The sequence below is a fragment of the Pongo pygmaeus genome, chromosome 3, assembly GCF_028885625.2.
Source record: "Pongo pygmaeus isolate AG05252 chromosome 3, NHGRI_mPonPyg2-v2.0_pri, whole genome shotgun sequence".
Classification (NCBI taxonomy): domain Eukaryota; kingdom Metazoa; phylum Chordata; class Mammalia; order Primates; family Hominidae; genus Pongo; species Pongo pygmaeus.
Window position 1 is genome coordinate 67,789,926 of NC_072376.2, and position 25,019 is coordinate 67,814,944.

Consider the following 25,019-nt stretch of genomic DNA (forward strand, 5'->3'; position numbering starts at 1 on the left):
CCCAGCACTTTGGGAGGCCAAGGTGGGCAGATCACGAGGTCAAGAGATCAAGACCATCCTGGCCAACATGGTGAAACCCCATCTCTACCAAAAATACAAAAATTAGCTGGGCATGGTGGCAGGCACCTGTAGTCCCAGCCACTCAGGAGGCTGAGGCAGGAGGATCGCTTGAACCCAGGAAGCGGAGGTTGCAGTCAGCCGAGATCGCACCACTGTATTCCAGCCTGGCAACAGAGCAAGATTCTGTGGCAAAAACAAACAAACAAACAACAACAAAAAAAAACACGGACTGGGTGTGGTGGCTCATGCCTGTAATTCCAGCACTTTGCAAGGCTGAGGCAGGTGGATTGCTTGAGCCCAGGAGTTGGAAATCAGCCTGGGCAACATGGCGAAACCCTGTCTCTACAAAAAATTAGCCAGGTGTGGTGGCACATACCTATAGTCCCAGCTACCCAGGAGGCTGACGTGGGAGGATCACGTGAGGCTGGGAGGTCGGGGCTGCTGTGAGCCAAGATTGTGCCACTGCACTCCAGCCTGGGTGATGGGGTGAGCTCCTGTCTCAAAAAGATAAAGAAAAGAAAACTCATACTCTGGAACAATAGAACCCTTATAGATGGGTTTATTGTTCATAGTAATGTTGATATCAAAAGAAGGTAGGCTGGGTGCAGTGGCTTATGCCTGTAATCCCAGCACTTTAGGAGGCCAAGGCAGGCAGATCACCTGAGGTCAGGAGTTCGAGACCAGCCTGACCAACGTGGAGAAACCCTGTCTCTACTAAAAAAAAAAAATACAAAATTAGCCAGGCCTGGTGGTGCATGCCTGTAATCCCAGCTACTCAGGAGGCTGAGGCAAGAGATCACTTGAATCCAATAGGCGGAGATTGCGGTGAGCCGAGATCGCGCCATTGCACTCCAGCCTAGGCAACAAGAGCGAAACTATGTCTCAAAAAAAAACCCCCAAAAACACAACACACAGACACACACAAAAGAAGGTAAGAAAAACTTTCAGCAATATAGGATACAAGAGAAAGGCTCCTTGAGCTGAAAGACATAGGACTTCCTGTGTTTGTTATGCAATATACATTGAAACTAGAGAAGCCATTAAAAGATAATGCAACTTTCAGTATTGGGTATTTGTGATACTTGGTTCTTTCTTTCTTTCTTTCCTTTCTTTCTCTCTCTCTCTTTTTCTTTCTTTCTCTCATTCTTTCTTTCTTTCTTTCCTTTTTTTTGACGGAGTTTCACTCATGTTGCCCAGGCTGGAGTGCAGTGGCACAATCTCAGCTCACTGGAACCTCCGCCTGCTGGGTTCAAGTGATCCTCCTGCCTCAGCCTCCTGAGTAGCAGGGATTACAGGCACGCACCACCATGCCCAGCTAATTTTGTGTATTTTTAGTAGAGATGGGGTTTCTCCATGTTGGTCAGGCTGGTCTTGAACTCCCAACCTCAGGTGATCCGCCTGCCTTGGCCTCCCAAAGTGCTAGGATTACAGGTGTGAGCCACTGCACCTGGCCTGGTCCTCATTTCACAATGTCAAGTATGAATACAAAGTGAAGAGGAAATATGAAATAAAGAGGCAGTCATTGGAATGTTAGAAAATGTCTTATTAAAAGGATAAAGTTTCATCAAATAGCATGACTGATTTTGAGGTATGTTAAGCTGCACAATATTGGATTAAAGTAAGGTTTGTAGGGCATGAAAAGTTATAGAAAATAGTTTCAACATTACTAGTGATGGACACAGAGGTATTTCTGATTTTCAAAACTCATAGGGGAAAAAAATCCTCTTTCCATTGTTATGCATCAGAAGGAACACAAAATAGGTTGGTTGGCAAAAACATTTATTAGCCAGCTCAAAGGCTCACCAGATGTTTTACCTTCCTATTTCCTGATATATTTATTAATTAGAAGCTTAAGGAAAATTGTTATCCAATATTTTTTATCAGTGTGGACTCATGGATATATATATTGTTCTTTGGGTTGTAATCCAGTACTATCATACTGTTGCTCAAAGTGTTGCAGCTTTGGCCTTTGAGAGCTCTTGAAAAATTGGTTCCTCTTTCCTTTTGACATGCCTCTCCCTATGTGTTTTTTGTTTGTTTGGCCTTATTTTTTTTTCAGCACTTCCTTACTCTCCAGTGCTCCAATATGCTGCAAGCTCATCTTTTATTTTTCCTGCCCAGCCCTAGAATCAGTGATTTTTTTTCCCAAGAAACCATTGTTCCCTGTACTGAAAAATGGTTTTAGAAACCAAGATCTGGGCACAAGATGTGCTCATTGCTACTGCTACTAGGTTATCACTGTGTAGGCCCCCTCAGTGGACACAGCTAGGAAATGTTTGTATGTATACACAGATACCTGTACATCTATACCTACAGTTTATTGAAATAAACCAGTTTATACTGATATCTGCAACTCTCATTCAGCACCACAGGATTCATTCTAGCCTCACCTTACCCCTTGCTTATTTGTAACTTTTCTGTTGCTGAGAAACCTGTCTCCTATTATCTAAGATTTATTTGCTTATTTGTTAAACTCTACTATATGTGTAAACTAGTTACATAACATAGTTACATAATTGCTAACCTGTCCCTTTATGAGAAACAAAGTAACCAATTAGAATACAGCATTTGCTTTTTTGTCTTTAGCTTTGCAGTATTCAGTCAAGACATTGTTTTTGAAAGTTAAATCATCTTCTCAATTTATATATAGGTATATACACATATGTGTATATATATTCACTTCTTCAAAAGTTAACCCATCATTATTGGCATCTAGAGAATCTACATACAAAGTACAAGCAAACAAGAAAACGCTAAATTCACTTAAATCATGAAAAGTAATTGGGCTAGCCTCCTCATACAATTCTAATGATAGTTACACAGATGGACTACTGAAGAACAAATACTTTTTATTCTTTTGATTGTTATCTATGACTTTATACAGGATATATATTTTTTAATTTCTCCACAGAAAGCTTCAGAAGATGAGTATTTAAATGTAGCCATCTTAACCAGCAATCAGTACTACCACAAGGAATATTTCAGGGGTGGCAACAACCCTGCAATAATCCTGCAGCATGGGTCGCTTTGCTTTCAAAACCTAGAGGTGCACAAAGTCAAAGGTGAAGAAAATGTGCATTCACAGTTAAGAAAATATTATGCTATACAGTAATTACAACTGTGAGGGAATATATGCAATAAAGATAATTGTTTGGGAGGAAATGTGGATGATTTTTTTTTCTGTTTTCCTAACGAATGCCTTAGGACATAATACTTTTTGAGTGAGATCTTTGTGGTGACATAATAATTCTGTATCTGAATTGTGATGGTTCCATGAATTTACACATGACAAAATGACATAGAATGATGTAATATTGGCACACACAGCTCAATGTCAATTTTCTAGTTTTGTTTTTGTGCTATAGTGACTTCCACTTGGGGGAATTTGGGTGAAGGCTACGTGGAATCTCTCTGCACTATTTTTTTTTCGAATATATAATTCAGAGTAAAAAGCTTTAAAAAGTAATAGTATTTTACATCCTCAAATTAAACGATGTATAAATATATACATATATAGTTTATGTATGTTAAAGCTAGTTGCCTTTTTCAATGAGTTTCTTTTTTCTGTATTAAACTATCCTTCAGAAAGGTTGAAGCAAATGTACCATGTATAATAGGATATTTAAAATTTCATTTCCATTGGCTGAGTAATTTCACTGGAAATGTATCTTAAGGAAATACTCTGCCCTTTCATACCTTCTGTCTTCCTAATAATTTCTACAAAGATATTCAAAAAACCATTTTGCCAAATAAATGGTCTATAAATTTCTTAACACATCGTGCAGTGCCAATCTTAATGGTTGGCCACTCCCTCTTTCCAAACACCTTCCCTGAATCACAGTGTGATGCTTAATTTTTGTGTCAGCTTGACTGGGCTACAGAACACCTAGATATTTGATTAAACAGTATTCTGAGTGTTTCTGTAAAAGTGTTTTGGGATGAAATTAACACTTAAATGGGAATAGTGAGTAAAGCAGATTTATCTCCCTAATGTGAGTCGGCCTTATCCAATCAGCTGAAGGCCTAAAGAGAATAAGAGGGCTGACCCTCCCCTGAGGAAGAGAATTCTTCCTGCTTGACTGCCTGTGAATTTGACCTTTCCCCCTTGCCTTCAGCTGTTTCTGGGTCTCAAGCCTACCAGGCCTTAAACAGGAACTACACAATTGGCTCTCTTGAGTCTCTAGCAATGATTCCCAAATCTGTATCTCAAACCTGGATTTCTCTACTCAACTCCAAACTCATGTCTCTTTGTACTTATCTGTCATCTCCCCTTGGATGCTGAAGAGGCATCTCAACCTTAGCATGGACAAACTTCACTTTCAGCTCCCTCCCCTAGACTTATTCTTCAGTTTTCCTTATCTCAATGAATAATGACACTATCCACCTAGTTGCTCATGCCAAAACTCAGGTGGTCTTTCACTATTCCTTTCTTTCCCTTTTGTCCAACACATCCAATCAACCAGCAAGCTCCTTCAACTCAATTTCCACAACACAGTCAGAATAATCTATCAGCATTACCCCACTTTAAACCACCACTTCCTCTAGCCACTTTGGAAACCTACTGTGTTTAATCTTATCCCCCTAAAAATCTATTCTTTGTGCTTTAGGCAAATGGGGACTTTAGAAAACATAACCAGTATCACTTGGCCAGGCACAGTGGCTCATGCCTGTAACCCAGCATTTTGGGAGGCCAAGGTGGGCGGATCACTTGAGGTCAGGAGTTGAAGACCAGCCGGGCCAACATGGAGAAACCCCGACTCTACAAAAAAATACAAAAATGAGGGCCAGGCATGTGGCTCATGCCTGTAATCCCAGCAATTTGGGACACCAAGGGGGGTGGATCAAAAGTTCAGGAGATCAAGACCATCCTGGCTAACACAGTGAAACCTGTCTCTACTAAAAATACAAAAAATTAGCTGGGCGTGGTGGCACACACCTGTAGTCCCAGCTACTCAGGAGGCTGAGGCAGGAGAATCGCTTGAACCAGGGAGGCGGAGGTTGCAGTGAGCCGAGATCATGTCACTGCACTCCAGCCTGGGTGACAGAGCGAGACACCGTCTCAAAAAAAAAAAAAACAAAAAAACAAAAATTAGCCAGGTGTGGCGGTCGCCTGTAATCCCAGCTGCTCAGGAAGCTGAGTCAGGAGAATTGCTTGAACCCGGAGGCAGAGGTTACAGTGAGCCAAGATCACGCCACTGTACTCCAGCCTGGGCGACACAGTGAGACCCAGTCAAAAAAAAAAAAAAGAAAGAAAAAGAAACAAAGAAAAGAAAAGAAGAAAACATAACCAGTATCACATAACTTTCTATAAGAAAAGTCTTCAAGGGCTTATCATTGAAGAATAGAATCCAAACTCTTTACACAGCCCATAAACCCATATATGATCAGATACTTCGATTTCCCATGTTTGTTCTATCTTGAGACTTTTGTTATAGCTGTTCCTCTGCCTGGAATACTTCCCCTGTGTCCATCTTCACATGGCTTGAGTTATTGTCACTAAGGTCTCAGTTTAAATATTACCTTTGGGAGGCTTCCCAATCTGAAGAAATACTGTAGTCCCTTAATGGCATGGTGCATTACCTGGTATTTTATCTTTCCTCTCTAGAATAAATGAGGGATAGCAGGTACTATAGCCATCAGACAGCATAGCATTAAAAGAAAGTAGGAACTTTTGAGTGGGAATAAAATTGGTCCTTTCATAATCTTTATTTTTATCAAGTTGAATGATTTCTTAATTTTCACTTATTCGTCCATTCATTCAAAAAATATTAATTGGCTGGCATGGTGGCTCACACCTGTAATCCCAGCACTTTGGGAGGCCGAGATGGGTGGATCACCTGAGGTCAGGAGTCCAAGACCAGCATGGCCAACATGATGAAACCCCGTCTCTACTAAAAATACAAAAATTAGTTGGGCATGGTGGTGGGCGCCTGTAATCCCAACTACTCGGGAGGCTGAGGTGAGAGAATCGCTTGAACCCGGGAGGAGGTTGCAGTGAGCCGAGATTGCACCATTGCACTCCAGCCTGGGCAACAAGAGTGTAACTCCATCTAAAAAACACACTATATATATATGTGTGTATATATATATGTGTGTGTATATATATATGTATAAATTGAGTATTAAGTATTTCCAATGTGCTAGTCATGGTTCTAGGTGTTGGACATATAGCAGTGAACAAGACAGACATTGTATCAATAGAAACAAACAATTCACAAATTTAAAAATCACACTTTGAAAAGTGCCATAGTGAAAATAAAAACAGTGATATGGTTGAGAGTAGCTGGAAGGCTACCTGTACAGGCAGCAGAGCACAGCAATTAAATAAAAGCACTTATAAGCTACTTTCTTGCTGTATATTGAGATTTTTACCCAACTTTGCTGGGATTCAGTTTTCTTGCTATAAGATGGGAATGATAATAGAATCTCTCTCATTGGGTTCTTGTGAGAATATTTTGAGTTTTGTATGTAAAGGGTTAGAAAGTGCCTGGCATATAGAAATATATTTTGGTTTTGTTTTAGGTTTGTTGTTGTTTTTAGGCAGGGTCTCACTCTGTCACCTAGTCTGGAGTGCAGTGGCAACCATGGCTCACTCTGATGTCTGCCTCCTGGGATCAAGCAATCCTCCCACCTCAGCCTCCCAAGTAGCTGGGACTACAGATGTGCACCACCATGCCCAGCTAATTTTTGTATTTTTGTGGGTAAAGACAGGGTTTCACCATGTTGCCCAGTCTAGTCTTCAACTTGTGGGCTTGAGTGATCCACCTGCCTTGGCCTCCCAAAGTGCTCGGATTACAGGTGTGAGCCACCACACCCAGCCTCTAGTCTTTGTTTTGCTTTGTTTTTATTACTTTAAACTGAGGGCTCAGATAAAGCTTCTCAGAGAAAGAACTATGCAGGCTGGAATCTAAAGCATGTGAAGAATCCTGTCTTGTAAAGATGGGGGATTGTGAAGAGCATTCCAGACAAAAGAAACTGCTGGTAGAGGTTGGTCATGGTGGCTCACGCCTGTAATCCCAGCACTTTGGGAGACCAAGGCAGGTGGTTGACCTGAGGTCAGGAGTTCGAGACCAGCCTGGCCAACATGGCAAAACCCTGTCTCTACTAAAAATACAAAAAAATTAGCCAGGCATGGTGGTGGGCACCTATAATCCCAGCTACTCGGGAGGCTGAGGCAGGAGAATCGCTTCAACCCCTGGGGCGGAGGTTGCAATGAGCTGAGATAGCCATTTCACTCCAGCCTGGGGGAAAGAAAAAAACTCCATCTTGGGGGGAAAAAAAAGTGGCTGGGTGCGGTAGCTCACGCCTGTAATCCTAAGCACTTTGGGAGGCCAAGGTGGGTGGATCACCTGAAGTCAGGAGTTCAAGACCAGCCTGACCAACATGGAGAAACCCGTATCTACTAAAAATACAAAAAATTAGCCAGGCGTGGTGGTGCATGCCTGTAATCCCAGCTACTCAGGAGGCTAAGGCAGGAGAATCGCTTGAACCTGGGAGGCGGGGGTTGCAGTGAGCCAAGATTGTGCCATTGCACTCCAGCCTGGGCAATAAGAGTGAGACCATCTCAAAAGAAAGAGAGAAAGAGAGAGAGAGAGAGAAAAAAAAGAAAAGAAAAGAAAAGAAAACAGCTGGTACAAAGACTCAGGTGGGACCCAGCACAGGACATATCAATGGCTGAAGTAGAGTGGCATAAAGTGAGTGATCATGTGAAACCTTACGAACCATGAGTAGGGATTTGGATTTTATTTTAGTGCACTGGGAAGGCAATGGAGAGTATTAAGTGTGAGAGTTGACCCTGTCTTATTAAGTTCTTTAAAAAGGATTGCTCGGCTTTCCACGTGGAGCGCGGATTTTTAGGAAGGCAAGGGTAAAAGCAGAGAAACCTATTCGAGTAGGAGCTATTTCGGAAGTTAAAGCAAGACACACCATGTCCAGGATGGAAGTGGAGATGGATCAATTTTTTGGTCATACTTGATTTTTAAATCTTCCTATTCTGTTATTGTGCTTTTGTGTTCCATTTTACAGATACTTAAAATTGTAATATATATTCCAGTCTGATATTCCAGTCTGTTTCTACCGAGGTCTTCAAAGCAGAAAGAAATTAATTTTTCTTTCATAGTTTGTTTTAAAAATTGTTTTCTAATGGTTCCCTATTTTTTTTAATGTTTAAGGCCTTTGGAGTATTTTTCAAGCTTCTATCCAATTATTCAACTACATTGGCCAACCATGGTGGCTCATACCTGTAATCCTAGCACTTTGGGAGGCCAAAGTAGGAGGATCACTTAAGGCCAAGAGTTCAAGACCAGCCTGGGCAAGGTAGCAAGACTCTGTCTCTACAAAAAGTAAAAATTTTTAAAAATTTAAAAATTAGTTGGACACAGTCATGTGTGTGTGTGTGTATATATATGTATATATATGTGTGTGTATATATGTATATATGTGTGTATATGTGTATATATGTATATATATGTGTATAAATATACACACACAAATATATATATATAGTATAGTATATAGAAAACTAATTGTGTATGTGTATATACATACATATTGTGTATACATAGGATATATATGTACATCCCCTTGAGTTTTGGAAAACCTTATACAGCCATGTTTCCTCTTGCTTTCTTTAAACTTGGAGTTGTTTCTAGATTCTTAGTTCTTGAAGTAGTATTTACTATGCCACTACTGTTTTGTAAGTGCTGCATAATAGGCTGTAAAAGCTGATAACAGCCCTTCTTGTTCAAATATTCTTTTATATTTAAATCCATTTATTTTGCCCTGTGAATTTTTATAAATTCCCTTTATACTATATTTAGCATTCTCTGTATTTAACTGGAGTTGTATTGATGTAAAAATCTTATACACATTCATGCAATTTCATATTATATAGGGAGGACAAATATATAAAATATTTAGTCTCAAGCTTCAGACTTGTTTCTTTCACACCCAGTCATCCACTGTGTATTTATTTTCTGTCTCCTTTCACACCTAAAAACTCAGTCTATTCAACAATATGCTATAGCCCTCTATGCAGTCAATTCCTTTCTCAAAAGACTCCTCATAATAAACCTAAAAGCTAACACTGAAATGATGCTATTGTAGCAGGGACTGTTCTAAGCACTATAGATTTTAAACTCATCTAATCCTTCTAAAACTTATGCAGTTGGTACTATTGTTTCCCCAGTTTATAGATAGATGAACTCAGGCACAGAGAGGTTAAATAACTCCCCAAGTTCCCACAGCTACTAAGTGCTGGAAGCCAGGATTATCCCCTAAGCAGCCTGTTCTACAAGCCACTTTCTGAAGCATTGTCCGATATGGTTTATGATTAAACAAATAAATGTGTACTGCATCTTTTGTTTTAAGTCTTTTAATTTTTGTGGCTGTTATACATTGGATCTCTTATTTTTCAGCTGGTATAACTGGCTATCCAAGGATCCCATATAAGGATTATCTCTTTTTCTTGCCATTAACTTATTTGTATACCTTCAGAACTTTTTAAAAGCTGATTATTTTGAATTTTCTAAGCATTTCAATTGTGTCACCTGCAAATAATGATGCTTTTCTTTCTTTCCTATAAAATTACATTAGCATGACATTCCCAAGGCAGTATTTAGTAATTGTATTAGTAAGAGTTAATTTTGTGGCCAGGCATGGTGGCTCATGCCTGTAATCCCAGCACTTTGGGAGGCCGAACCGGGTGGGTCACCCGAGGTCAGGAGTTCAAGACCAGCCTGGCCAACATGGCAAAACCCCATCTCTATAAATATACAAAAATTAGCCAGGTGTAGTGGCGGGCACCTGTAATCCCAGCTACTCGGAAGCCTGAGGCAGGGAGAATTGCTTGAACCCTGAAGGCGGAGGTTGCAGTGAGCCGAGATCACGCCACTGCATTCCAGCCTGGGCGACAGAGCGAGACTCCATCTCAAAAAAATACAAAATAAATAAATAAATAAAAAGTTAATTCTCAGTCCTGCAATTAAAACGTGTTTAGAGTTTCATTAGTAGATTAAATTTTTAAAACATATTTGACTATATGCATCCTATTGCTGATAGGAGCAAACATTTCCTTAATAATTTTAGGCAGAGCTGAGATGTTCCCCTTAAGCTTAAATTATATGAGTAACTGCTTTGGTGGAAAGAGCTTGAAAACATGACAATGAATGTAATTCAGCTAAATTGGATTTGTAAATATGGGAAAACTGAGTGTGGTTTAGAGATTGTGGGGAAAGGAAAAGAGCCTTAGATGAAACAATATTTATGAGGCAATTGTTTAGGGCACTAGTTCTCAAACTTGGCTGCACAGTGGAATCATGAGGTAAGATTTACAAAAGACACTGATTCCTGGGTCCCATTCCCAGGTAATGTCACATGATTTTTCAGGGGTGCAACATAGATACTGGGAACTTTGTAAAACCCCCAGTAATTCTAATGTATGACCAAATTGTATAACCACTTATTTAGGGGAGACTTTAAACCTATTTCTCATATTATGCAAACTCTGGTTAATAGGTTTGTGTAGCCCACTAATAAAATACACCAGCATGTACACCCGTGTTCAAAGAAACATTATTCACAATAGCCAAAAGGAGGAAACAACCCAAATGTCCATCAACAGATGAATGGATAAACAAAATGTGGTCAATACATACAATGGAATATAATTCAGCCTTAAAAAGTAAGAAAATTTTGACACGTTACAACATGGATGAACCTTGAAAACATCATGCTGAGTGAAATGAACCAGACATAAAAGGACAAATACTATTATGGTTCCACTTATATAAGTTACCTAGAATAGTCAAATTCATAGAGACAGAAAGTAGAAACAGTGATTCCCAGGGCTGGGGGGAGCAGAAAATGGGGAGTTATTATTTAACAGGCACAGAGTTCCAGTTTGGGATAATGAAAAAGTTCTGGAAATGGAAGTGGTGGTGGTTGGACAACATTGTGAGTCTATATAATGCCATGGAAATGTACACTTGAAAATGGTTAAAAAGATAAATTTTGTGTTATGTATATTTTACGACAAGAAAAAAAAAATTTTAATGGAAGTGGGTAGGCTATGAACGTCCTTTCCCAATTAGTTAACATTAACTAGAGTGCTAAGGATTATAATACAAGGCATTGTAGTAATTGCTTTAATGGAATTTGTTTAGTGGTTATTTTTTCCTCTTACCATCTCCAAGGAAAGCAGGACTTACATTTTGCTAACAATTCTTACCCGTTATAAACTTTCACGTGTGCAGACAGATAGAGGCACAAAGCACTGCTATACTGCTGTGAGGGTTATTGTGTGTGGAGCCTTTTGAAGCAGAGATTAGAGGTGAGTCTCTTTCACCTCCACATCTTAGATATGCTCCTGCCTGGACTGTATATGTACACACCAAGCAAAACTAAGACATCAAAGTCATTTTTTTATTAAATGAGACATATATCAAAGAAATATGATTTGTATCTGACTTGATGATGTTTCTGGTGTTCCAAAGGTGAAGTGAACTGGAACACCTCTCTTTGGTATCAACGTTCATGAGAAAAATGAGGCCATTTATAAATGGTCTTGAGTAGTAAAAAGTAAGGGATCACAGTGTCGAAGAAAGGCCTTGATTTACTATAGTCCTAGTGTTCTGCTTTAGCAGAAGATAGGTGAGCTTTCTAGGCTTGGTTTCCATATGCAAAACAATTATACCATAAATTCATGTACGAATGTAGCAAATTAATATTCAGAATGTCTAAAGTCTGAAAGATGTAGCATCCAAGAGATCTCCCACATACGTGTCTGTGGCAAGCAGAAAACTCTAGAGCTGCACCATCTAGAATGTGTTCTGGAGATGTGGCCAGTTCTGCTGAATGTATTAATTTCTTATGGCTGCTATAGCAAATTACCACAAACCTGGTGGCTTAAAGCAACATACATTTATTGTTTTACAGTTCTGGAGGCCAGAAGTTTAAAATAAGTTTTGCTAGGCCATCATCAAGGTGACAGCAGGGTCATACTCCCTCTGGAGACTCTAGGAGACAATTTTGTTTTTTTGGTTTTTTTTTTTTTACCTTTTCCAGATTCTAGAGTTGCATTTTATGCATTCCTTTTGTTTTCAACCTAGTCTAGCAGAAGCATGCATTCCTTGACTGGAGGCCCCTTACTCCAGCTCTGTCTTCAAAGCCTGCAGCATGGCCTCTTGCTTCCGTTGTCACATTGCCTTCTTTTGGCCTGTAGTAAAATCTCCTCCTGTGTCCTTCATGTAATGACACCTGCAATTACATTTAGGGCCTACCCAAATAACCCAGGATAATTTCCCCATCTCAAGATCCTTAGTTTAATTACATCTGCAATGTCCCTTCTACCATATGAAGTAATAATCACAGGTTCCTAGGATTAGGATGTGGACATATTTGGAGGCTGTTATTCAGCCTTTCATACCAAAGAACTAAATTTTTAATTTAACTTTATTTTATTGTAATTAGCCATAGGGCTAGGAGCTACTATATTGAACAGTACAAATATAGAACATTTCCCTCCTCACAGAAAGTCTATCGACAGCACTGTTCTAGAAGAAATCTAGAAGCCAGTACCAGATGCTTCATTTTATTGCTATCTTTGGTTTGTTTTTGAGCTGCTCATTAAAAATATTTGTAAGATCTTGTTTTTTAGAAATTCAGAGAATATCTTTCCATAGAAGGCCAAGGAAAAACAGTAGTGCTCTTTCAACCATTGAGCAAAGATTTACTGAGTATTTATGATGAAACAGGCACTGAGCTCTAAAAGAAATTTACAATCTACAATGTAATTGGTAAACATTATGATAGCAGGAAGCACTGGTACCATGAGATAAGAGATCTAGCCTGATGAGGTCAGGTAAGGAATTCTGGAGGATATAAAACCTATGTTAAGATGTGACCAAGCTAAGAAGGCTTAACAAAATAAATAAATAATACAGAGGCAGAGGGAAAAAGATAGAAAGATATCACTTATAGGACAGGAAGAAGTATGCACAGAGGAAAGCAGTGGGGAGAGAGCTTTAGGAGTAGTCTTATATGACTGAAGAATATGCAGGGTCAGAAAGGGGAAGGTAGAAAAAAAGGCAAGGGCCAACTCTTGATGGGCCTAGTATGTCATAATTAGGTGTTTGGACTTTATCCTAAGTGTCATTTAGGTTTGAATGCAAATAACAGAGGCCCTAATAGTAGTCATTTAAATAAGAAAATATTCATTTTTGTTCCAACCAGTGCTGATGTGGAGACTGTGCTTCACAGCATCCTCAGGGTCTCAAGTTCCTTCCACTTCATCCCTAGTGTGTGTGTTTCTCAGCCATCCCAAGTGTGAGAGTTTTTCAGCCACCCTAGTGTGTGAGTTTCTCAGCCGTCTCTAGTGTGTTAGTGTTCTTCTTTTTATTTATTTTATTTTTTGAGGCAGAGTTTTGCTCTTGTTGCCCAGGCTGGAGTACAATGGCATGATCTCAGCTCACTGCAACCTCCGCCTCCCAGGTTCAAGCTGTTCCCCTGCCTCAGCCTCCTGAGTAGCTGGGATTACAGACGTGTGCCACCACACCCAGCTAATTTTTTATATTTTTAGTAGAGATGGGGTTTCACCATGTTGGTCAGGCTGGTCTCGAACTCCTGACATCTGGTGATCCACCCGCCTCAGCCTCCCAAAGTGCTGGGATTACAGGTGTGAGCCACCACACCCGGCCCTTAGTGTGTTAGTTTTCTAAGGCTGGCATACAATGTACTATAAACTGGTGTCTTCAACAACAGAAATGTATTTTCTCACAGTCCTAGGGGCTAGAATTCTGAGATCAGCTATTGATAGGGTTGGTTCCTGTTAGGGCTGTGAGCACCAATCTGTTCCCTGACTCCTCTCTAGCTTCCGGGGGTTTGCTATGAACCTTTGGCATTCCTTGGCTTGTGGAAGTACCTCTGTCTTCATTTTCATGTTCATATCACGTTCTTCCTGTGTTTATCTCTCTGTGTCCACATTTCCCATTTTTATAAGGACACCAGTCAAGTTGGTCACACCCTATTTCGGTATGACCTCATCTTAACTATTTACATCTGAAAGGTCACATTCCAAATAAGATCACATTCTGAGGTACTGGGAGTCAGGACTTCAACCTATGAATCTGAGGGAGGTACAATTCAGACCATAAGGTCTAGGATGTGATTCTCATCCCTGTGGCCCAAGGTAGCAGCTAGAGATCCAGCCACCACATTCACATTCAGGGTCTTCTCAAAGGGCCCATTTCTGTAAGGGTGAATTCATAGCTTAAATCTCAGCTCCAGCACTTACTATCTACAGGAGTTTGACTCCCCCCACTCCACAACCTTAGCTTTATCATCTTGAAAATGAAGCAGCAACATTTACCTTTGCAGAGTTGTTATGATCATGAAAAATAACAAATAACAAGAGCTTGGACTATAGTAGATGCTCAGTGGTAACAGTGATCTGTTATTTGTCATCTGTCTCCCCAGGGCCTTGCATAGTGCCTCTCACAGAGTAAGTGCTCCACAAACATTTTGTTGCCCAATGGAGATTTAGATCGTGCCTAAAGCCCTAGGCTACAGAAGGCTGAGGTTGGAGTGAGCTATGATTGCACCACTGCACTCCAGCCTGGGTGGAGCGCAGCGAGATCCAGTCTCTAAAAATAAAAATAAAGCCCTGGGCTAGACTGCAGTCTGGAAATTGATGATAAAATAGCCATCACAGTAGTGTAAAACTAAACCATTGGAAAAGAAACAGTTATCAAATACAAACATTATAGGGAGAAATAAATACACACAATTTCTCAAGTAACATCTCAAGGATAAAATGAGTACAATGCATCATTTTACAGTCACAAGTCTACAGTGTCACGGATAGACTAGGACCATATGGCTTGAGGAATCCCTTACAGGAGCCAGATCTGACTCAGACACCTGATTGCAAGTCTGAAGGCAAGCTCTCTCAAACACAGCTAGTGACAGCCCAGGGCTTTCCTGGAGCAGTAAGAGAATTAAGTGTGACCTTGGATGAGAGCAGGTAACGAACTACAAGTAATGGTAATTCAGCAGGAATTTTTTCCTATGATTTGGGGCTACTATTTTTTGGTGTCTGATCAAAGAAAATGTTTCCCAACTCACTAAGCTCTCCTGCACCTGACATAATATTTGTATTGCAAAACGTGCAAGGTTAAAAGAACTGGTGTCGTAACTACAGAAGGCTGTGTTCTGAGTTTTTGAAAAAAGGTTTTACATATATATTTTTGAAGAGCAGCCCAGCATGCAGCTATGAAATGAAGCATCTGGTATTGGCTTCTAGATGCTTTCTAGAACAGTGTTATCCAACAGAACTTCCTGCCAGGATAGAAATGTTCTATATCTGTGCTGTCCAATACAGTAGCCAATAGCCAGGTGGCTATTTAAATTTAAATTTAATTACATTGAAAATTCGGTTCACTGATACACTATTAAGGCTTACTATAAAGCTAAGTAATGAAGTCAGTTTGGCATTGTTGTAAAGGTAGAAAAACCAACTGATAGAACAAAACAGAGTCAGGAGACAGGACCACACATACGTGGTCACTTGACTTACGACAATTTCAAGTGGGAAAATGGATTTTTTGAATAAACATGCTGGATCAATTAGCTATCCACATAGAAACAGGCATCTGGACCTACCTCTATGTCCCTATTCACAACAATCAATTCCAAATGGACTGCAGATCTAAATGAGCAAACTAAAACATTAAAGCTTTTTGGGGGCCAGGCGTGGTGGTTCATGCCTGTAATCCCAGCACTTTGGGAGGCTGGGGCAGGTGGATCACAAGGTCAGAAGATGGAGACCATCCTGGCCAACATGGTGAAACCATGTTTCTACTAACATACAAAAATTAGCCGGGCATACTGGTGTGCACCTGTAGTTCCAGCTACTCGGGAGGCTGAGGCAGGGGAATTGCTTGAACCCAGGAGACGGAGATTGTAGTGAGCCGAGATCACGCCACTGCATTCCAGCCTGGTGACAGAGAGAGACTCCGTCTTTAAAAAAAAAAAAAAAAAAAAAAAAAACAAGGAGGAAACTTTATAACCTGAAGTAGGCAGAAATTTCTTAAATAAAACCAAAAAACACTAACTGTTAAAACTAATGAACTGGATATTTCAAAATTAAAGTTTTCTTCAAAAGATACCATTAAAAGAATGAAAAGTAACCAAATGGGGGAAAATATTTGCGACATATATACTTGACAAAGGATGAATATTCAGAATTCTAAAAACAAAAACATAATACTGTATACTTAAAAAATTGCTAAGAGGATATATCTTACATTGTGTTATTTTAAATTTATTTTATTTTTTTCATATTTTATTTTAGATTCAGGGGTACATGTCCAGGCTTGTTACCTGGGTATATTGCGTGATGCTGAGGTTTGGGATACAAATGATCCCTTCAGCCAGGTACTGAGCATCGTACCCAACAGTTTTTCCAACTTTTCTCCCTCTCTTTCCCTCCCCCCATGTTAAGGGTTATTATCAATAATAATAATAAAGAGGTCAGGAGAAAACTTTTGGAGGTGATGGATTAGGTTCATGGCATAGATTGTGCTGATGGTTTTAAGGGTGTACACTTATCTCCAAACTTATGAAGTTGTGTACATTGAATATGTATAGCTTTTTAGCATGCTAATCATACTTCAATAAAGTCATTTTTTAAAATCTTCTTACAATGGATAAACAAGGTGATATATTCATCCAATGGAATATTACTCAGAAATAAGGAGGAATAAGTTATTGACACATGCAACAATATGAATAAATCTCAAATACAGCATGCTGAGTGCAAGAAGCCTTATACAGAAGAACATACTGTGTGATTCCAGTTATATGATCTTCTGAAACAGGCAAATCTAATCTACAGTGGGGAAAAAAATTAGAACATTGGTTGTCCCTGGGAAAGTGGAAATGGCAGGGAGCATGAAGGACTTTCCGGGGTGATAGTATGTTCTATACTTGATAGAAGTTTGGGTTATACAAATGAATGCATTTGTCAAAACTCAGCAAATATATACACTAAAGATTTGTGCATTTCATTTCATGTAAATTTTACATCAAAAGAAATCTGAAGTATTAAATTCTAGTTAATGATATACATGCTGAAATATTAATATTTAAATGGCCAAATATGTATTGCTGTTTGCAATTTACTTTGAAATGCAACAACATTAAGATAGATACAGGTAAAGGTAGAAATATCCTAAAGTGAGTGTTATATAATGTTAATGGTAGAATAATCTATGTGGTAGGTTTACAGATGCTATTGTAAAACTCTTTAAACTTTGCTAAATATTTGAAATTTTTCATAATCAAATGTTAGGAAAATACAAATTTAAAAGACACTAAAAATGTGCACAAATTTTAACAGACACTTCATGAAGTTATTTCTTAATAGCCAATAAAGAGATGAAAAGGTACTCAATTTCATTAATCATCAGGGAGCTGCAAATTAAAATCACCTGAAGCAAAATTATCACCCACCAAAATGGTTAAAATGAAAAAAGATGGAAAATACCAAGTGTTGATGAGAATGTGGAACAACTGGAATACTCATATGTTGCTGATAAGTGTAAATTGGCTCAAACACTTTGAAAAACTGTTTTAAAATATTTAATATCTACTAAATTTGAACATGGTATATAACCTATGATCCAATAATTCCATTTGTAGGTATACACCGAACAGAAATGCAATCATCTTTCATCATGTTCATCAAAAGACGTTTATTACAATGTTCATAGCAGCAATATTTTTAATAGTTCCAAAATGTAGCCTACTCCAATGCCTATCAACAATTGGTTGAATACATAAATTGTGGTATATTCACAAAATGGAATGCACTGCAGCATTCCCATGAGCAAACTGTGACTACACTCAAAATATGGATGAACCTCATGACCATAATAGTGAGTTAAAGAAACCAGACACAAAAAATCACATGTATATAATGTACAAACACAAGGATACTACTCTATGCTGTTAGAAGTCAGGCTAGCGGTTACCTTTGGGTGAAAAGGAGTGGTTAGCTACCGGAAGGAAATACTTCTGGTGCACTGTTTCTTTCTTTCTTTCCTTTCTCTTCTTTTCTTTCCTTTCCTTTCTTTCTCTTCTTTTCTTTCCCCTCCCTCCGTTCCTTCCTTCCTTCCCTTTCTTCCTTCCTTCCTTCCCTTTCTTCCTTCCTTCCCTTTCTCTCTCTCTCTTTCTTCCTATTTCTTTTTTTTTTTTTTGATGTAGTCTAGCTCTGTCACCCAGGCTGGAGTGCAGAGGCGTGATCTCGCTCACTGCAACCTCCACCTCCCGGGTTCAAGCAATTCCCCTGCCTCAACCTCCCAAGTAGCTAGGATTACAGACGCGTGCCACCACACCCAGCTAATTTTTGTATTTTTAGTAGAAACAGGGTTTCACCATGTTGGCCAGGCTGGTCTCAAACTCCTGACCTCAAGCGATCTGCCCACCTCGGCCTCCCAAAGTGCTGGGATTACAGGCGTGAACCACCACGCCCCGCCATGTTCTGTTTCTTAAATTAGTTGTTGGCGGCAGGACTGTGATTAATTTGTGAAATTTCAGCCGACTGTGCATTTTTGTGTACTCATCTGTGGGCATGTTATATTTCAATAAAAAGCAGTCTCTGCCAGAATCTACAGGCAATGAGGCGCCACAGAAGGAGTTGACATTTGAGAGGCTTGAGAAGGGTTTAAGAGACACGATCAGATTTGCATTAGGAAGATTAATCTTTGGCTTTGGAGGATGACCGGGAAAGGAGTTGGGAGCTATTTGTAGAACTAATCCAGGCAAGCAATTATGAAGGTCTGAATTAAAGCAAGGGAATAGGAATGAGGACAGGGTGCAGCTGGTATTTAGGAAGTAAACATGACAGGACGTGAGCCGATCACTAAATCCTCCTGCTCATGTTTCCTTGCTTGAAAAATAAGGAATAACAGTACCTACTTCATTGGGACTAGTTTGATGATTTAATGAGGGGGAGTGGTTTTAGATTTATAAAAAATATATATGCTTATTGTATACTATACAGACCTAGACATAAGGTATTAATATTAGAAAGCTCTGAGAAATATCTTGATTTTGGCATTGTCCCTGCGACGCTACCTTCTCGCTGCCTAGGATGGATCAGCGTGGGACACAGGGTAGAAGGCAGAGGTACAGAATACGACAGGACATGTCAGAACCTGGGCGTGAAACGGGCCCAAGGGACCACGTGTGAAGGTCTAGGACTCTTCCGGCAGCCCGAGCGCCAGCAGAAGGAACCAAAACTAAGCCAGGCGTTTCCTCTCCTCCTCCCCAGCCTTTCGGCCGAGAAGCTGGCCGGCGGAACTGGATGGGGATTCAGGCCTAGGGGTGGGCTTGGGACCGGAAAAGTGGCCAATGGAACGAGAGCTTCTCCGTGCTTAGCCAATTGCATGCCCCCCCCCGACCGCCCCCATCCGATGATTGGCAGACACGTCTCCCAGTGTTGTCGCGGCCTGCTAGGGCTCTCAGAACTCCCGCGAGGGTGCGGGTCTTCATCCAGCGCTGGGCTACTTGGTCCCGCCCCTCAAGGTATTTGTGCACCTTGTGTGCCAGGGACCCCGGTAGTCCTCCTCCTGCTCCGCACCTGGAGCCAGGAGGTGGCTGGGAGGTGGGCGCGGTGAGGAGGTCTGAGCAGCCGCAGGCTCTGGGTCGCTTCGTCTCGAATCCGGGACCCGCAGGACCCGCAGTGCCTGGGGCCGAGGTGGGCGCGGCCCGGGCTCTCATGCTTTCCCTCACGCGCACCTGCCTTTTCCGCGGGGCCCGGGGTGGCTCTCCCGCCAGTTGGCGGGATTTACCCGTAGTAGTAAAGCGCGACTGGATTAGGCCCTGTGTATTGAAGGGTTTGCGATCTTGAAAGGGACATTTGCATTAAAAACAGTGGGCAAACTTGTTTGTGGTCCTGTTGGTAACACACTTTTAGGGGGTGCAGTACAGTATGTTACCATACTTGGGGGATTAGCTGCTGTAGTTAAATGGTGGGTTCCTGTTGTTCCCAGCCCGTTTCTAGCTAATTTAAAGAGAGTTTAAATAGGATAAGGTCCCGTTTACATCTTCCAGTGCCTTTCTAATACAAATACTTTAAGCAGCCCTATCAGCCTCCCCAAAAGGTAAAGGAGATTCCCTCAGTAAAGGCACATGACAATATGTATTGATTTTTTTTTTTTTTTTTTTTTGAGGCGGTGTCGCTCTGTCGCCCAGGCTGGAGTGCACTGGCGCGATCTTGGCTCACTGCAACCTCTACCTCCCGAGTTCAAGCGATCCTCCCCCTTAGCCTCCCAAGTAGCTGGGATTACAGGCGCCAGCCACCACGCCCGGCTAATTTTTGTAAATTTTGTAGAGACGGGGTTTCACCATGTTGGCCAGGCTGGTCTTGAACTCCTGACCTCAGGTGATCCGCCGGAATCCGCCTCCCAAAGTGCTGGGATTACAGGTGTGAGATACCATGCCTGGCCTGTATTGAATTGTTGAATTTAGCAAACACCACAAAATTATCTTAAAGTAGCCTGTACTTAATACCATAAGAAAGACCAGTCTGAGTCTGTTTTCCCTGAAAGCAAAGCACTGAAAAAATCGTGCAATTGGGAAGAGAATACAAAACACTGTAGATACCTTAGTCTTCACATACAATTACGACCGTTCATAGAAAAATAACAAGTGTTTGTGAGGATATGGAGAAATTGGAACCCTTTGTGCTTTGCTGGTGGAATGTGAAATGGTGCAGCCTCTCTAGAAAATAGTATGGTACTTCCTCAAAAAATTAAACATAGAATTACCATATGATCCAGCTATTTCACTTGTCAGTGTATACCCAAAAGAACTGAAAGAACAAGGACTCTAGATACTTGTACACCAATGTTCATAACAACAATATTCACAATAGCCAAACAGAGGAAACAACCCAAATGTTGATCAACAGATGATTGGGTAAGCAAAACGTGGTATACACACACACACACACACACACTGAAATATTATTCAACCTTAAACAGGAATGAAATTCTGATACCTGCTATAACGTGGATGAACCTGGAAAACATTAAGTGAAATAAGCTAGACACAAGGATAAATACTGTATGATTCCAATTATATGAGGTACTGAGAATAGTCAAATTCATAGAGACAGAGAGCAGGATAGAAGTTCTCCAGGGCTAGGGGAAGAGAGAATGAGGAGCTGCTATTTAATGGGTATAAAATTTGTTTGGGATGATGGAAAAGTTCTGGAAATAGAAAACCTGTTTTAATTCCAGCATCCACACTGTACAATTGTAATTTGTGAAAACCTTTTCAAAAGTTGATTAGAGAGAGGTATGAAATACGTGTTCAAAGCTTATAAGATGGTATTTTTCAGTGTATGTGTGCTTATTTTAAATTGACTCCACTAGGTAGTATTTGCAGGATGAATTTGGGAAGCAATACTTATGTGTTAGTTAGAATTCCTAGGAACCCAACCACACATACTGTATTATACAGACTGGAGACAACAGCATCTATTCTCTTGTTATATATTTGGAAATAACTATTTTGGTACCTTGCATATGAGCCTCCCTACCAATCAACAGCAATAAAAAAAAAACAAACAAAATCCATAATTCCTAACTAGCTCATTCTGAATATACAGCCAAGTGGCAATATACATGTTATTAGGATGTATTTTTAAATCTTAGGTTCTTTCGGGGTGGGACAGTGCTGACTACATATAATTAAAGTATTTCATATATCATTTTCCTATTAATTGGACAAGAAAATGCTGATTTATTTTCGACCCTTTGTAGGTGGGAAAATAGAAGGCTAAGATGATATAGCACTGAAATCTTTATCAGCTTCTCCAAAGATTATTTCATCTGTTGAAATATTTACCAATTTTTCTTTGTGTAGTTTGTGAAATTGCTGGAATAGGTTATGTTTCAGCTGGCTACAACAGAGCTTTTAAGGTTGCCAACTAACTTTCTTAGATGTGAATAGAATTATTCTTTTGTTGACCTTAAAATTGTTGACTGTTAGAGCAAATAATTCATATTAAAATTTGTGTAAAGTTAAATATGTCAGTGAGACACCTGAAATAGACTATTTTGGTATATTGCATTTGAACCTCCTTATCAATAGCAATAAAAAAACCATAATTCCAATGTGGCTCTTTCTGAATATACAGCCAAGACAAGTGGCAATTAGAACTGTTAAAAGTAGCTTCTGGCTGGGTCCAGTGGCTCACCCCTGTAATCCCAGAACTTTGGGAGGCTGAGGCAGGAGGATCACTTCAGCCTGTGAGTTCAAGACAGGCCTGGGCAACATAGGGAGACCCTCCCATCTCTATAAAAAACAATAAAAAAATTAGCCAGGTCTGGTGGTAGACACCTGTGGTCCCACCTACTCAGGAGGCTGAGGTGGGAGGATTGCTTGAGCCCAGGGTACCAAGGCTGCAGTGAACTATGATTGTTCCACTATACTCCATCCAGCCTGGGTGACAGAGGAAGACCCTGTCGCAAAAGAGAAACAAAAAAAAAAGTAGTTTCCGGTGATGACATATCAAGAGCAAGAATTTTTGACTGGCACAAAAGGTTTAAAGAAGGTAGGGATGATACACATGGTGATGTGCAAAGAGGTCATCCAGTCACCCACAGAATCCAATTAAATGCTGAGAGTCAGAAATTCGTTTTTCTCAAATAGCCAATTAACTGTGAGAAAAATAGCAGAAAAGTTTCATTCTGTAAGAAAACTTGCAGCTGATGAAAGCTTCTAGGAAGATTTTTATCTCCTGCTATTGTGGCTGAAGATCTCATGGAGGCCAAACCAAAATAGGGGTAAGCAGGAGCCCTGCAGCTTGGGTGTGTATTCAGGGCATGATCCTGTTTTGTTCATTGGTCTTGGAGAAATTTCAGACTGAAACAAGCTGAGCATCTGCAAACATTTTTCACAGGCTTTTGTAGGTACATGATTTAAACAGCATGAAACTTGTAGAGCTGGATATGACAAAAAAAAGAGGATGGAACCAGAAGTTTATTAGGAGGAACAAACTGTTATCTCACAGTAAGGAACTAACGTAGGAGATTTTCTAGCTTATTTCTTCAAAGTGAGCTCATCAGGTTACCTGCAGATTAAGCAGTTAAACCTTCAACAGGGAGCTAGCAATTGTTATTCTGTATGGACACATCTCAAAAGTAGTCTGAGACTGGCCATACTTGGGCAGAAATATTTAACTTGTAATAATGAAACTTCTTTTGGGAGTGGGAGATGGAGCTCAGATGTTGGAAACAGGGATTCAATTAAGAAAGAAAAAACAATGAAGAATTGTGGGCAGTTTAAGCATTAAATAAAAATATACTGTTCTCGCAGGGCGTGGTGGCTCACACCTGTAATCCCAGCACTTTGGGAGGCTGAGGCAGGCGGATCACAAAGTCAGGAGATCAAGACCATCCTGGCTAACACGGTGAAACCCTGTCACTACTAAAAATACAAAAAATTAGCCAGGCGTGGTGGCAGGCGCCTGTAGTCCCAGCTACTCGGGAGGCTGAGGCAGGAGAATGGCGTGAACCTGGGAGGTGGAACTTGCAGTGAATCGAGATCATGCCATTGCACTCCAGCCTGGGAGAACAGAGCAAGACTCCATCTCAAAAACAAACAAACAAACAAACAAAAAATATATATATATATACTGTTCTCTTTCACTCTTCCCACCCACCAAAAAGTGAGGACCTGATTATGTTCAGAATCTCACAATACTTTGTTCTTTATATAATCTAAAAATCTAAATTTCACTTTTAAATGGATTTTTATATATAAACTGTTCATCTCTAGGATTTAGAATAAAGGGCAAATAGGGTTCAGTTTGATCCTAACTTTCATCATGAGAATGAGATTCTATAGTTTGAGAAGTTTCAAAGGGTATTAACAAGTAAACAATATATACAATCTTTTCAAGTGACTGAGTTTTGACCTTCATATGCTAATGCTTCAGCTCTACAGCATTCATTAAAGGAAAGCTTGAATTACTTGAATATTTGTGAGCCCACGAATAGCCTCAAGTACATCATGGTCCAGTCAAATGGTGGTTTTGCTCACTTTAATAAAAAAGCATTAGTAATTCATGTCAGTTGATATAGATAAGGTATTCTTACACAGAATAGGTGAAAAATGGTTTCACACAGAAGAAATTTTGATACACCTAGAAAATGTAAAGGATTTCAGATAGTATTTTTGTCAATTAACATGTTAGTTTAGGGAGCTAGGTGAACCATGTGTTATTCCATCACATAATAAATTTGAGTTCAATATGAACTCATTAAAAAACTTAGGTTCTTTACCCCAATTTCCTTCTCATTCTCTAGTATAGTGCTGTTTTAGTGTAGTATCCCGTAAATCAGAATTAGTATTATTGCAACCTAGTGGCAAGGGCTTAAGTCAGAGCCTTGTGGTAGCTGACCCTGGGAAGACTGGTTTCATTAGTCATACTACTTTTCTGGAGTCAGGGTCTTGCTCTGTTGCCCAGGCTGGAGTACAGTGAGTCATGTCTCACTGCAGCCTTGAACTTGTGGGCTCAAGCAGTCCTCCCTCCTCAGCCTCCCAAATAGATTAGATGACTGTGCCCAGCTAAGTTTTTGGCTTTTCGTAGAGATGGGGTCTTGCTTTGTTGCTCAGGCTGGTCTCGAACTCCTGGCCTCAAGCAGTCCCCATGCCTCAGCCTCCCAAAGAGCTGGGATTACAGGCTGTGCCTAGCTGATATATATATATATATATATTTTTTTTTTTTTTTTAAAGGACACTAGTACTATTGTCCTTTTAAGTCCTCTTTTACATCTCATGTTACATACACCAAAAACACCTAATAGGCTGACAGATGCTCCCTTTGTGCCAAATTTTGAGAACCTTCTTTTGCCCAGATTCAAGTTTACATTTCTTAAAACACAAAC

At 40.1% G+C, this 25,019-nt stretch overlaps 1 long non-coding RNA gene across 1 annotated transcript; it reads right to left on the minus strand.

Annotated features, from left to right (window-relative positions):
• Positions 1-11,967: 11,967 nt before the first annotated feature.
• Positions 11,968-16,072, minus strand: LOC134739421 (uncharacterized). Its single transcript, XR_010126058.1, has 2 exons — positions 15,954-16,072; positions 11,968-12,299 (listed from the first exon to the last, which is right to left on the minus strand). It is a non-coding gene; the product is annotated as an uncharacterized LOC134739421 (long non-coding RNA).
• Between the last annotated feature and the right edge of the window lie 8,947 nt (positions 16,073-25,019).